Genomic DNA, 14,538 nt, shown 5'->3' with positions numbered 1-14,538 from the left:
CCGAAAAAGGGACTTGTGGTAATAGTTTTTAACACAATTTTTTGCCCCATACACATTAGGCTGGCCAGTTTTAACGTATAAAGTATAAGAGCCGTATTTATAATATTAATATATAGTGGGACTAAAACATAAACCTCAAATATTATCAGAGAAATTTTAAAAAATGCAAAAGATTAACTAACTAACGGAAGACTAATCAGGTGAATGCCCACGCACGCCGTAATTCAAGGAGTGATTGATTGAGGGGTATATGTAACTGTGGTTGTCTGCCGCTTCGTAACAGTGTATAGAGGCTTTGGGTATTTTTGGACATACATTTATTGGCACTGCTACTCTTTGGAAACGCAGCATCTGTAGATGTGGTGAAACTGCTACGTTCGTTGTGATTGCCTAACTAGACGTTAACTATTCCTCACTAGGAACGTAGACACCTGGGACACCTCACTCTCAATGAGAGCAGATGCAAACGAATTGTGGTAACGGTCATTTGATAAACAGGTATGGTATGAACTGTAGGAGCCGAAGAATGCTTGCGTAGGCAACTAGATATCACAAAAATAACATGATGCAAAGAAAAAGCGCAGATGTTTTATAGTGCTCCACACACCTGCTCCCCTTATTTGGGAAGAGCTGCTCGTAACAGCCAATATGATCGTACATACAGCGCTCAGTGGTTTAAAGCAATTTTGAATGTTTCTCGTCGAGCTTGAACTACGCTGTACGTACTGCACCCCGAAACAAAGAAGGATTATCGTCCCAGTGTTTTATCGTCTCCCAATAATGGCCAGTTCTGAAACATATTGGCCCTAAAAAGTCCAAAGGGAAGAAACTCTTCTATTTACTCTATAATTAGGAGCGCGAGCGATGCAATACGAATCACAATACGCGTATATGGTTTGTCGTTAAAATGATGAAACATTACTTGGTTTTTTGTTGTGTCATGGCGGACAGCTTTACGGGCAAATTAACCCGCCATTAGGCTCGTGCTGTGAACATTGCCCTGTACGTTGATTGGACGGCAAGGTGAAAGTTGCTTTTTCGGGGAAGAGTTACCGTATTGAAGCAACACTGCCTACAGTTTCAGGACAACAGAAATTCTAGACGTTTGCAATTTCTGTAAAGCTTTCCAACAGGGTGCGGCGCTCAGCTCTGGTGTGTCTTCCCTGCTGTAAACGCTAAATACCTTTTTAGTGTTTTTGTGAAGCCCAAGTTATCATACGCCGCATGTGATCGCGCTGCCATTGATTCTATTTACATGGCCGCTGCTTTTATTATTTTACGCGCACCATTACTAACATCCTATACTGGGGGGCAACTATGCGCGGCAATGCAGAAAATCGTAAGGTAGCCGAACCACGCCCTTACGCTGGCAAGATGGAAGCAGTTCAACAAAAATAATTTGCTGAACGCAATCTAAGCAATTCATTAATATCTAATTAATAACTGTTGGCCATGGATTGAGAATTGCTGTAAATGTTCTGCAAAAATATGGAAACAGAGCATTTTTTAAACTTTCTGGTGTGTTTTGTCGCGCCCTTCGCCACTAGCGTCGCGTGGGTTCTCTTCAAAAAAACAAACATGGCACCCTTGTTCACAACACCTTCACTTCCCCGTGCAGCTCAGCAATTCGTGCTTCACTTAAAATTATAAACAACCTTCAGAACCTAAAGCTCTCAGAACGAACGAAGCAAGTGGTCTAATATGTACGCCCAAGTGAGACTGACGCACTCCGTAATTTCCGTTGTTTCCGCATGTCTTTCGGTTAGCCATGTTGCCTGTATAAGCGAGCGTACTCTAGCCCGGCTGAAGGCGGAGGTTCCAAGTGGTACCCTGAAGTCCCGAAAGCGGAAGACGGTTTCGTTTGGCGCTTGTCTTTCCCTCTTGTCTTTCCTTAACTTTAGCTAGGGAAAGACAAGAGTGCACCGGTGCGACAGTTTCACCCTTCAACGCACTCGACGAGAACCACACGTGATTTGAATTCTCGCGGTAGTGTGTGCGCGCCGCTCTTTCTTATACAGCCCCTTACGTAACCATGCCACAGATGTCCCTTGTGCTGCCCAGTTTTCAGCTCCAGAAGAGTTTACATATTAGTGCTTTCCCTCACAACTGCATCGCTGACAAAATTCGAGTCTTGTTTAGACGATAGACAGTGGGACGGCATCGTTCATGCTATAATTCAATCAGTCGGTCAGAGTTCTCCATTAAAAGCGTTGGCTGTGCTGAGGAAAAATGAAGCGTACGAAAGTATAAGTCAATAAGCCTTCAGGCCGGGTGATCGTGGTTCTGCGCACTTCAGCACAGAACTCATGTGAAGAAATCAGCTGTGGCAAATGACTATCTGCCACGCCGAAACTGAAACCGAAACAAGTTGTTCGGCAGCTACTTTCCTCCAGTAACACAAAGCAGTTAGCAGGTCCCCCCCCCTCCCCGATAGCTTTCTTGCCATCGCCACACAAAATTGCCCCGAGTACAGACGTCGCCTATCATTTTTGTGTCCCAAGATCACTAAATGTGGAAAAAACGTTCACCTAAAATGCCTTCAAGGACAGAAGAGCTCCGAGATCACACACACCGCCCCTGCGGACACACCTCTCCTTGTCGCTGACGAATGATAAGATATCCATGACGCGGTCTAGTACTTAAAACCACTGTTTTCTCAGTTGACATCTTCCACAGAAGAGTGAGAGAGGAAACATGTTCATTTACATCATTTGTGTTATCCTAGGGAGTGGTTCACTCCTTTCAGAAATTCATGAGTCATGTTAGCAGAACATAATTCGAGAGTTTTCCACAAAAGAAAATGACCTTGTACATGCACAGAGGCAACTGAGGGTATGTAAAACGAGACAAAATCGCTTGCCGCTTCTCAAGACCACTTTTCAACACCGCTTGCACTTAGCGGCAGGTAAGCGTTATGTTTATTCACAATGACTATAATTTCCTCCAGGAAGTGGAATAAGCTGGCTTGTGTTCTTTGCGTTTAGTCGTGTAGTGCGCGCGGTTCTATTTACTGCAAAGGTAAAACTTTGTATTTAAGTTTCTTTCTAACGGTTGCATGCAAATGCAGCAAACACGCAATGCTACTAATATATTTTTCTATACAGAAGTGGTACAGACTGTCCGTTATCAAGTAATCTGCTGTAACGAACACAACCTGGTAGTAGGGCGATGGTCGTTGCACTGTGGCATACTTTGCTTCTGCTCCTAAACACCGCAATATTTTTCATAATATATTTTATAGCACCGGGACTATCATCCTCAGCATGGTAACAGCAAAAGTAAAAGATAACGGGCGGGGGCGGGCACAACAAGGAGGGTACTTGAACCCAACAGGAATAGCGATGTATTCAAAATGGCGAGAAACGGCTTTAAAGATTGCGCCTTCGTGGTCCCAGCTTTGAACCTGATGCCGGCAAACACGCTTGACCCCATGTTGCGCCCTCTCTAAGATTGCTTCTTTCTCGTCACAATCGTTATCACGTTGATTCATTTTATTGGTTGTAGCGATTAACGCGCCGAAGCAACGCAGGAAATGAGGCACGCTATTGTGGAGGGCTTCGGAATAATTTTGAACACCTGGGATTCTTTAACATGCGCCGAAATGCCGTACACGTGGGTGTTTTTGTTTTTTCCTCCATCAGAAAAGCGGCCGCTGCGGCCGGGAATTCTTTATCAGGGTAGTTTCCGCTGCAAGACTAAGACCTTTTGGAAATATATTCAGCTCCTTGTGACTTATCCAAGTTCTTTCTTTGCCGCCGAACTGTGTTAGTTCGTCTCCCCATGAAATCTTTTTTTTCCTATTTCGTCTGCAATTCATTGGTAACCACTCCGTTCAACGGATGACCCGCCTGTTGTCGATCATACGCAATTAAATGACCGCCCCGTCCCAACCTACCTGCATAATTTGAACTTGGATGACTCCTGTGCGTGTTTGTTCTCTAGTCTATACTTTAATTTTCTTTTTTGTCGTTGTCATCCCGATATTGTTTTCTTAACAGTTTGGTCGGTTTGACTTTTCCTTTACCTTCCACAGTGAGACTGCAACATTGCCCCCATTGTTCGTAACAGTAACAACACAATTTGTATATACCCGTGTTTGGAGTGATAATGAGAATTTATTTTCCCTAAATTGGCGATGTTTGCCGAATGCTGTTCAGCGCATATCAATATTGAACTTAGCTTCCTTCTCGCGGTTAGGCTCACCCGTGATGGGATGGTAAATGCAGTGACAACAATCCGCCTTCACATCATAATGTTCCCTACCTAGAATGGGAGATTCTCTGTCTGTCCCTACAACATTATCGTCGACCTCGTGCTTATCTTAAAGCCTGGTGCTAAGTTTACCGTATACAGCCTAATGCCCCTTGCTACTATCAAAGGGTTATTCTATTCTCTATTAATCCAAAAACCCCCATTCTTTCTATTAGGTTCTGAAAGGTTTCTATTAGGTTTCTATTAGGCCTTTTACGAAGTGTAATAGTTGCGGTGAGATTGTTTCTGCTTGCCTGATGCTCTTCCGATAGGCAATTCGTTCTTCTCCAATAATAAGTTCTACCCGTGCTGCCTTCCTAAACATCCTTGAACTGGGTATCGTAGGTTTCTTGTATTTCTTAAACTTCAGTGTTTCCAATACCATAGAAGTGCCCCGTAAGTAAAATGGCTTGCAGAGGTGTTTATTATATTGAGGCTTATGGGTCTGTACTTTTTTTGTGTGTTTGACGTTGCGGGATACATAAATTAAAATTGCGTTTGTCGGTCTCCTCACTTCGGCACCTCACGGTACTACGTTAGTATAAGAGCAACGAGGCTATATTTTCTGCGACAACGCCTCCACCTTGCCGTTATAAATATGTTTTAATTCTGTCGCCATATTAGCCGTCATGTTTCTTCGGTTGTTTTATGGCTATTTGCACGTCATCGGTGCTTGAGCTTTTTAGAGGTTTTCTGGCAGTTATTTTTGGTTGGAAACGTTTTTCTGCAAAGAATATAATGCCTAGAAATTGCTTTAAAAATTTTATGACCCCCGCCTCCTCGCCCGCCTTCTAGACTACAAAATCTGTTCGGGGCACCGAAGTTCGCTTACGTGCTATGAAGGCGAAAATATGGTCGTATTTATGGAAGGTTTTATTGTTTCTTCATAGTATTTGCTTTCCTTCGGTTTGACTTCACTGGTATGCGGCGCGAAATAAATTACCAATATTCTCGCTTCCATTTCTTCTGTTTTTGTATTTTGGCGCGAAAGAATTTCATCATTTGACAGGGAGCACGCCCCAGCTTTCCAGAACCATATTCTCCGCGACTGATGTGTGCTTGTTTTACTTAGGCGCCGCCACGTTCTCAAGTTAAAATGTTCCGCGGCTCACGCTATTCTCACCCTTGTTTCACTGCCGCAAACGCGCGCAGATGACTCCGCGGTAGCGCACTGTTGTTGTGAAGGCCGGGATTTTATTTCTAAGCGAATTGAAATGTGTTTTTATTTATTCGGTGTAACCACCGCCATTTCGTGTACCACAGGGTTAGGACAATAAAAACACTAGCGTCATTTTTTTTTCACACTGCGGCTCCAAAACATTTCGCCTATAACGATGATTGAAGCACGCGTTTATAACCAAATGACGCTAAACGTCTCGTCGAGCATCCGATACAAATGTCAAACAAATGAATTCGGACTTCTTCTTAAGGCAAAATACTACAGCAGGGCTGCTTCATCCTGTTATGGTGATGATCACTTGTGTCAGATTTTTTGGGAGGCTAGAAAACTACACGAATTACTGCCGATTCATCTCCATGCCACCCAGTCATTGCTCTCCACTCTGAGACCAACAATTCAGCAGCCAAGTTTCGAGAAGAATTTGCGACAAGGGACGACCAACTATTCGCCAGAAGCTTCACGTTCTTCAGAAAAAACAGGCGAGTTTATTATTGAGCGTACGCCTAAACGTAAGTTCCTGAATTGCGAACATTGCTTGTAAACAACAAATGCAGCCACACGGTCATTCATCTATGCAACAAATTGTAATTTATAGCGGCGAGGCGCTTATTTCCGCAGAAAAGGGTGAAAAGATCACCCACGCAAAACGTAATGTTTTTGGGTAGGTAACGTAATCTACAAAACAGAAATTTTCCCTCAGCGGCGGTACAAAACATTTTCGGTCCACAGCCTACATACGAACTTACAAGCCGCAAATGTATTTATCAACACTGCGGTGATCGTGGCGTCCGAGCCATTGCGCGATTGCTAGGTTTGTACTGTTGCGTGGGCCTTTCCGGCGCGCCGGCGCGCCGCCGCTCTAGCCTGGCCGTGTGTACTTCCAAGACGGCCTTTCGTACTCCGGCCTCAGGTGAAGGAAGTACACACAAAACACGAGTTAGCCTGAATGGGATAGATTTTTGGCTGAAATGCGTCTTTTAATCTCCTCACAGCAGGCGGCCTGCTCCCACGTGTGGTAGTATGATGGTGGATAAACTGCCAGTTTACACCGGGGGCCACGAGCCATCGTAAATAGGCGCATTTAGTACGATTGTACTTCTTCACAAAACGCAGTATCTAGCTGTGAATACTGTGTTTGTCCTAATGGGAGTATTAAAAACTACCACGCCTCCACCATCTCATCCTCCTTCACGCCTCCTTACAAAATAGCTGCCACACGGTGTCGTGTGAGCTCCAGCGTCCCCGAAAACGTATTGTCGATGTGAACTTGCGGCCGCACGAATGGATGTGAAGTGCTTCCCGACAATCGAAGCTCGTTGCGAACATTTTGGAACCAGCCTAGACTAACGTGCGACATACTGCAACGTCCCCTCCGTGTCACCGACCTTCGAGCCGACGGAATATGCCAGCGAGCCGACGCGAAGCCTAAATGCAGTGATCGCGAACGGAGAGTGGCTCGTTAAAAACAACGCGGTTGCGCTTCTGTGAGGTGGTTGAAGGTAAGAGTTTCACATTTTTTTATTGTACCGAACATTTAGGGCGACTTGCGCCTCTTCTAGTGTCAAATAAACTCAGTGTGTTTCCCTCGTCACTGCATGGGCGATTCTCCGCCACTGGAGGTGAGCGTTGTGCGTAAGAGAGGGCGCCATGCCCGGAATGCCATTGGGGAGGCCGAACGGTGTGAAAGCAATCCGTATTTGCGCGGGTCTCGAGCAAAACACTCAGTTACACACGCGAGCAGAATGAACACTGTCCGCACTGTGAACGGCTGTTAGGTGTTTTTGTTAGGCTGTGGTTATGGCTTATTGGCAGGCGAAGGTGAAGTTGGCCGGTCAAACGTCGCAGGGCGGCTGCTTTTCTTGAGAAGTACGTGTGGAGCCAGCCGCGCCTGCTACGACGAGGGTGACTGCTGCGTGCCGCCAGCTATTAATTGCTTTCACTGAAAAGGGAGAAGGTCTGGGCCCCGTGGGAGCTCTCCGTACGCTAGGCGCGTGTAACTATAACCAGCAAACGCCATTCCAGGAAGCAGTCTGTGTAGTCAACGGACGACTGATTATTTTTTTTTTTTGAAGGAGGGGGTTGAGGGGCAGACGTGGGCGTCACTCCGACCGAATTTTTTCCTTAACTTTGGAGGAGGGGAGATAGGGGCAGTGCGGGTGGTAAAACCTGCAGCTCGTTCCCACAACACTACACGCAAGTAAAAGAGAGAAAGGAAGCATTTTGAGAAGTTGGTCGCCACAAGGGTCGCGCTCCCTTTCGAACAGCACATAACTTCGTTTTGACGAACTAGTGAGCGCCGGTGTCTCGGAGCGGAAGTGCAATTTTGCGTAGCTTTAAATAAACATTCAGATATTACGGAGAGCTGGACACAACAGCGACAAGTGCAGCATCTTTACAATGCCGTTTCTTTATCTTTTTTTCAGGTGAGATGCCCAATATGCTTCTGTATTTTTTGCCGTAGATTTAAAGCGTTTTGCTATCCCTATAATGCATGTGTTACTGTGGCTTGCTGATGAACGTGCCATGAGGCGGGGCAACGTCAGCGTTTGGGAGGCAAGTGGAAGCGAACAGCGCACTGACGACATGCTTACCTCATTGTTTGCAAATGGCTTACATTTTTTTCGTTGAGGAGTGTTGCAGTAAATAAAGTTCTTACCAAGACACCTTGTGTCCTCGATGTAGGTGTTTTGTTGATTCAGTGTTGGTATTGTGCTATTAACGTGTTCACACGTTTATCGTATCTATTTATTTTTATGCAATAAATTGACTGTTTTAGAAAACAAACTTGTCACGTTTCGCCATTCAACGTTTGAAGTGGAAAAAGACTAAAAATTGAGTAATCCTAAGCTAAAAATGAAAATGCGGCCAGTGCGCTCATTACGAACTACCGATTACATTAATAAATTCATCTGCAGCGCTTATACGAAACGCACAAAAACAAAAACAAAAACCTCCAATGCAGGTCAACACTGCTTCCAATGCTCCCCCTGAAAACTCCCAGTTGGAGGAAATAATACACTCCCAATTGTACGCCTGAAAAGTCCTATTGTAGTGTCAGTAAAATGAAACTCCCATATGCCCGAAAAAAACTGCGGAAATAAAGGGAGTAAGGGGAAACTCCCATTGGAAGGAGTTTTTAAAACACCGAGTTTGTACTGAATTATGCTACAAGCCACTTACTCCCATTCCGGGTTATTAGCCGAAATGGGAGTAAAATAGCTCGAACCTATGTTGGTTCCTCGCAATGTGCATAAGTACATTCCTCAGGTGGTACATCGGTTATGCATATTGTGAGGTACAGAGGCCAGAGAACGGGCACCCAACACGAGGGCATGGGCTTCACCACAATTGTTACGTGCGGGGAACGACGGTTTATTGCCAAGTCAACAAGGGGTAGCTCAGTATGTCCGACTGCAGCCGCGAACGCTAGCAACCTCGTCTTTGTCTACCTTGCCAACACATTCCCTTAAATTCGTTGGTCAATTCCTTGGGACACTTGACCTTGTGGACCGTGAGTAGACAGCGTAACAATATGCCTTTGGCCACTTATTATCATAGCTGAGTAAGCTATCGGAGTGAGTTTTGATGCTTATGCACCGCTTGGCCACTGGGCTACTGAGCGCTAGCGGTAGCTGCTACGGGGACGCATCGAGTGCCCCTCCGCGAGAAAGTGTATCTGTACCCCTCGTTGATGCAGCCCCGTTGCGTAGTACGACGGTGCGACAGCGCCTCAACTGTAGCGGTGGTATAGGCATTCAAAGAGAGAGGACCGAGCCACCATCCGAAGTAGTGCACTATAGATTTAGGCTTGTTACTGGCCCCTGTGGGTAGAGCACGAATGTGGTAGCGGACGCGCCATCTCGTGCTCTGTTTTCCACCAAGATTCATTGTCCAAGTGTGACTTAGCCGCGGCGCCAATGCGAGCGCCCACGAAGGAGGTTAAATTAACACCACCGTTAAATGAAGGAAGGAAGTCCATAGTTGAGAAAGGTGTGCCGATTCCGGCGCCCCGCAGAGCAGACGAGGGCAGGCGCTTATTGCAAACTCCATGCCGCCGGAAACCGGACGGGCCTCGGCTGTCGGAAAATAGGGGTAGGCTATGTATTCAGTTAGGAAGAGCTGTTAACCACCCAGAAGAATGACCGGTTTTGTTGGCGGATTTGCGAGGGTGTGTGGGAAGTGAAGTGAAAGAGACTTTAATGATCGCCGGCAAGAGACGTAACGTCTCCACTACGCACGGACGTAGCCACTCGTCGATCCTGCTGGCATTCTACTAAGCAACACTTTCGCTACTTACTGCGGGGGTGGACACCCTTGTCCCCGGAGGGAGCGCGTCCGCCCGCAGCTTTCTCTACGGTGCTGCCGTTCGAGAGCCGTTAGGACCTGCTGGACGGCTGAGAGTTTGGGGGGGGATTTTTTTTTAATTTTATTTATTTGAATCGGCAAGACGCAGCTTGTAGTGCTGCGGGCGTGCGCCGATGAGCTGCTTGTGTTGTAGCTGGCGCGGGGGCTGAAGGCAGGGCGTGTCGCCGATGCCGCGGGGGTCTCATTTCTGCTGTATGGTGAAGGACTCGTGCTGAAATACGTAGCCACCCATGATGAGGCAACTGACCCAATCAATGTGGTAACCCCCAAAGTCTGAGGTTCGCGCTGCGGCGTTCTGCTCAAGACGGACCCGATTCCGGTCATTTACGTGACTCCAAGGGCTTTGGAAAACTAGCTTGCGCCGTCACCTGGCACAGCATGAAGCGAGGTATTTTTCGCTATTGCCGATTCTGCCATGTCTGTCGAGTGGTGTAGGTGCGTGGTGGAGAGCCGCTTGGAATTATGAAACCAATAGACAGTGCTCGTCCTTGGCAGACAGCCGCTTGCGATTTCAAAAGACCCTTCCCGAGGTGCAAGCAGGGCTATATTTACCTGGTGCCACCAGCAGACGATATGGCCCAAGATCCTACCGGTTCATCGCGGCAACGAAGAGGCACCCCCGGTGATACAGGCTGCTGTCGGCGGCTTATCGATACAACCTCACGAAGAGGTCACCTCAGTGATCATAGCACATTAAACGGCAGACGGCAGAAGCCCGTGCTCACGTCACTTTTTCAGTCTATATCAGCGCGGCTGCCCAGGCCGCCCCAGCACATTCACTGTGGTGTTTCGGCTTCATGCAACATGGGCCCGCCCTATCATATGACTTTCAGGGAACAACACCACAAACACGGTCGCGCTACGCGAGCCAGCTCTGGCCAGCCCCGATTTTGGGGTTCAGAAGGACTTAAGTTTTCGAGCCCGGAGAGGGGCAGAAGAGTTAGGGGCCCTGGAAGGAGGGCACCATCCTTAGGACAATCGCGACATCTTATTTTTCCCTAATAAACTTTTCTCTCACTCTCTCTCTCCCCACCAGCAAGCTGTAAGTGCATGTTGTCTCTTTTCATTTGGGGATCAACAGCGGGCATGTTACGTGGCTTTGATTATATTATTGTATTTCACCCGCCGCCGTGGCTCAGTGGCTAAGGCGTTGCGCTGCTGAGCACGAGGTCGCGGGTTCGATTCCCGGCCGCGGCGGCCGCTTTTCTGATGGAGGCGAAAAGCAAAAACGCCTGTGTGTACGAGATTTCGGCGCACGTTAAAGATCCCCAGGTGGTCAAAATTAATCCGGAGCCCTCCACTACGGCGCGCCTCATCGCCTGCGTTGCGTCGGCGCGTTAAACCCTACAATCAATCAATTATTGTGTTTCATTTAAGCTTTGTTGAGTGCATATAATGTATCTTGTATTGAATATAATGTATCTCGTAATATATTTGCTTGTGTTATCGTTTAGTGCTGGTATTATTGTTTAGTGCGCAAATGTTGAAGTAATTTTTTCCGCTCATTATTTTGAGCGTAGTACCGTGAGATGTAGAAAAAACGAATCTTCCCCCCTTAGTTTGTGGATTCGGTGCGGTTCGGGTGCCAGCCTTGGTGAAGTTGTTAGGTGTTGTTTTTGTTTTCTTTTCATTGCACGATATATTGTTTTCTTCTCCAAGTGTTCTGGCGTTCTATATTTGGTACGGCAGCCCTCTTAGTCTAAGCATGCAGAATGAACTGCCTTGTACATTTCTTTTCTTTTCTTTTTGAACACTTTTAGTTTCAGCTGGCCCCTTCTATTCTGCTTTTTCACTCATGCGCAGACTTGAACAAAGAGCGAATGGCGAAAATCGGAAGCTAGATTGTTCCAGAGGAAAGTGTCCGAATGCGGCCGCGGGCGTCCGCGTGCAGACGTGGTTGAGAGGTATGGACCTGTTTTTAGATGCGGCGCATCTCTTGCTCTGAGGCATGTCCCTCCTGCGTCGGCGTCGGCGGCATCCGCACGCCACCTGCGCATGCGCGGCTCTACTCCACTCTTCTCTCCGACAGCTGTGCGCAACACTCTCCCTCCGTCTCATTATCATAAACAACAGCTGCGTGCGCGCGCTTCGCTCGCTTCGCTCCGCTCCCGTCGCGCAAGTGCGCGCATGCGCGACTCTCCTCCGCTGTCTCCTCTCTTTCAAGCGCTGTCACTGTAAAGCGGGCAGCGTGCTGCGGCGGTTCAGTCAGCGCTCGCTCTCGTTCGACTTCGCGTCACTTTGCTTCACGACTGCGTGCTTGACTCGATTCTTCCGATGAAGACGTGATGGAAGCGACGGTCCCTTCAGCGAGTGGTGTGACACAATCCAATACCAGCGTCATTCCAAACGCTAAAGTAAAATTACGCCCATCTTCCCGCGTATGAGAACACCCGCATGTGATGGAATGCATCATACGAGTCGACAACACGTTTAACCCGATTTAGAGAATCAACCCAATGGAAACGCCAATTGAACCACCCGATGCGTCCTATCACATCAGGGTTCCCTAGCGGGAAGATGGGCGTAATTTTGGAAGTGTTGGGTTCTGCCGTCCACGATCGCGGTGTTCATCTGAGCAGGGCGTTTTTGAGGCCGTTTTGTGAACTGTGGAAAGTTAAGAGATCAGGTCAGACTTTGGAGGACCGTATATTCAATCCTCACGGGGCAGTGTCTTCTTCCTGGAAAACGCTCGCGTGGTGGACGCTAGAGAGAGGGGCACATAGCCTTGTGTCGAGGGACCTTGACGCGGTGCCAGAGAACTGTTTGGCGCGGGTTCTGAGGGCGTTCGTTAGTGCGTTTGGTGTGTGCGTCTACCGGCAACAGCCAACCCAACCAAGCATTCCTCGAGTGGCTTCTGCTTCATCCGGTGTGCCCGCGTCACGTGCTGTCTCGTTCGTGCGGTGAACGGCCCGCAGCCAGTGGAATCGGCTGACATGGAAAGTGATCCGGCGTCGTGAAATTGGCCGGGCCCTGAACAGTTGCGCTGACCGGGGGCAGGTGGGAGAGGAGATGGGTTGGGGGGTGGTCAACGACATGTACCCCCTGCGCACCGCCTTCATCAGTCGAACGTAGCCGGACTGCCCTACTCTGACAAGAGCGGGACTGGGGGTCAGTTGGGTCTGGCAAAATGGGTGCCCTCTGAAGATAACGGCAATGTGGTGCTGTCATTGGAACCGTACCATGCGTCATCGGCACCACGGCTATCGTTCGGCTGCTGCCTCGCTCACGCTCGGTTTGTACCATAGAGTTTAATACTAATATATCGGTCGCTGCAGTCGCGGGCCGCCATGGGCGACTCCATTGGTGCTAGCGACGTTCCTCGCCTACTTGGCTTAGATAGCCATATGGCTCCTTTTGTGTCTCGAAGCCAAAATCAACAAAAATTGGTGACATTTTTTTTTCTCGTTCATCGTGCATGAAGCTTCTGCACAGTAAAAATACGAATTATTCGTTCTAGATGTTCAATTTTATAATAACAAAACAACTTTGATGAACCTTCTACAGTAATATTGTTGGTTTTTGCAGCCAGAGTCAACTTTTCACCCTGTTCATGAGCCATGGCAAGGACAAGTGGAATGTGCCTGCCCGGTATATGACGGTACGCTCACCGAAGCGCGGATCCCGTAGAAAGTGACGCAAGATTTCCCTTAGTGTATATTAGTATGAAACTTTATGGTTTCTACTATTGCGGGGCGCTTTTTACCCTCTTTCCTTAAAATGACGGCTAGTCTCGGCGCCACTCTGTAGATCCAAGCAGAAGTATAGAATTCCTGCCTGAGGCGAAGGCAGTAGCGACGACGGTTGCGGCGATAAAGGACTGTCAGCGTCAAGCCTTCTCCGCCCCGGTTTGTAATTAAGGCCGAGACACATGGACGATTGGTGCATGCGATTTGCATGCGACTGATTGTTACGACGGTAGCCACGATTATTCGGACGCGTGAATTTGAGACACATGGTCCGATGCGCACGTGCGATGCGTCGTCGGCGTCACTCTGCCCACTCTTTTCGCTCCATGGTTGCCTACCTGTTTAGGAGCCCTCAGGCCGATTTAGATGTGCGCAAGAGAAATGCGAACCGGAAAAGAAAACACCAACTTGAAGTAAAAATGAATAGTGCTATTACGTTACACATTGTTCTTTATATATTCAGAGAAGCGGTGTGGGAATATTTAGCACCCATGATTCGTCTTGTCCATGATGTAGGTACCGCTGGCAACGTAACGCGTCTACCAGGCGGAGAGTTCACGGGTCCACGGCGGCGGCGGAAAGCTGCTCCGCACAAAATACTTAGAATTGCCACTGGAGCCACCTCGGTGCTTTGAAAGAAACTTTCTCGGCGATGAAACCATCGGGCTCTCATTGGCTCTGGCCACACGATGATCGCAACGATGGGACGACTGCATCAGGCTTACCAGTCGCCAGTCGTGAGCCTACCCAAACCAGCGAAGGACGCCTAAACCGGTCGTAACGATCAGTCGTAACGATCAGTCGCATGCGAATCACATGCACCAGTCGTCTATGTGTGTCGCGCCTTATCCTCATGGCCTAGGTCTAATTGATCGGCACCCGAACTCCCTTTCGCCGGGACGCAGAAAGCGCGCCCTGCGTGGGGGACTGTTCGAGGAGACGCTCAACAGGTTGCTGAAGATATGTTACGAATTCTCTACCGTTCCGCCGCACAACGGTTGCGCCCGCAATACGCCCGCAAGCCCTTCCGGCTGCCAGCACATGCCTCCGGTTGCT

Source organism: Haemaphysalis longicornis, unplaced genomic scaffold, assembly GCF_048455015.1.
Source record: "Haemaphysalis longicornis isolate Haplotype H1 unplaced genomic scaffold, Haemaphysalis longicornis Haplotype H1 scaffold_6, whole genome shotgun sequence".
Classification (NCBI taxonomy): domain Eukaryota; kingdom Metazoa; phylum Arthropoda; class Arachnida; order Ixodida; family Ixodidae; genus Haemaphysalis; species Haemaphysalis longicornis.
Note: the sequence above shows the minus strand (reverse complement) of the source record.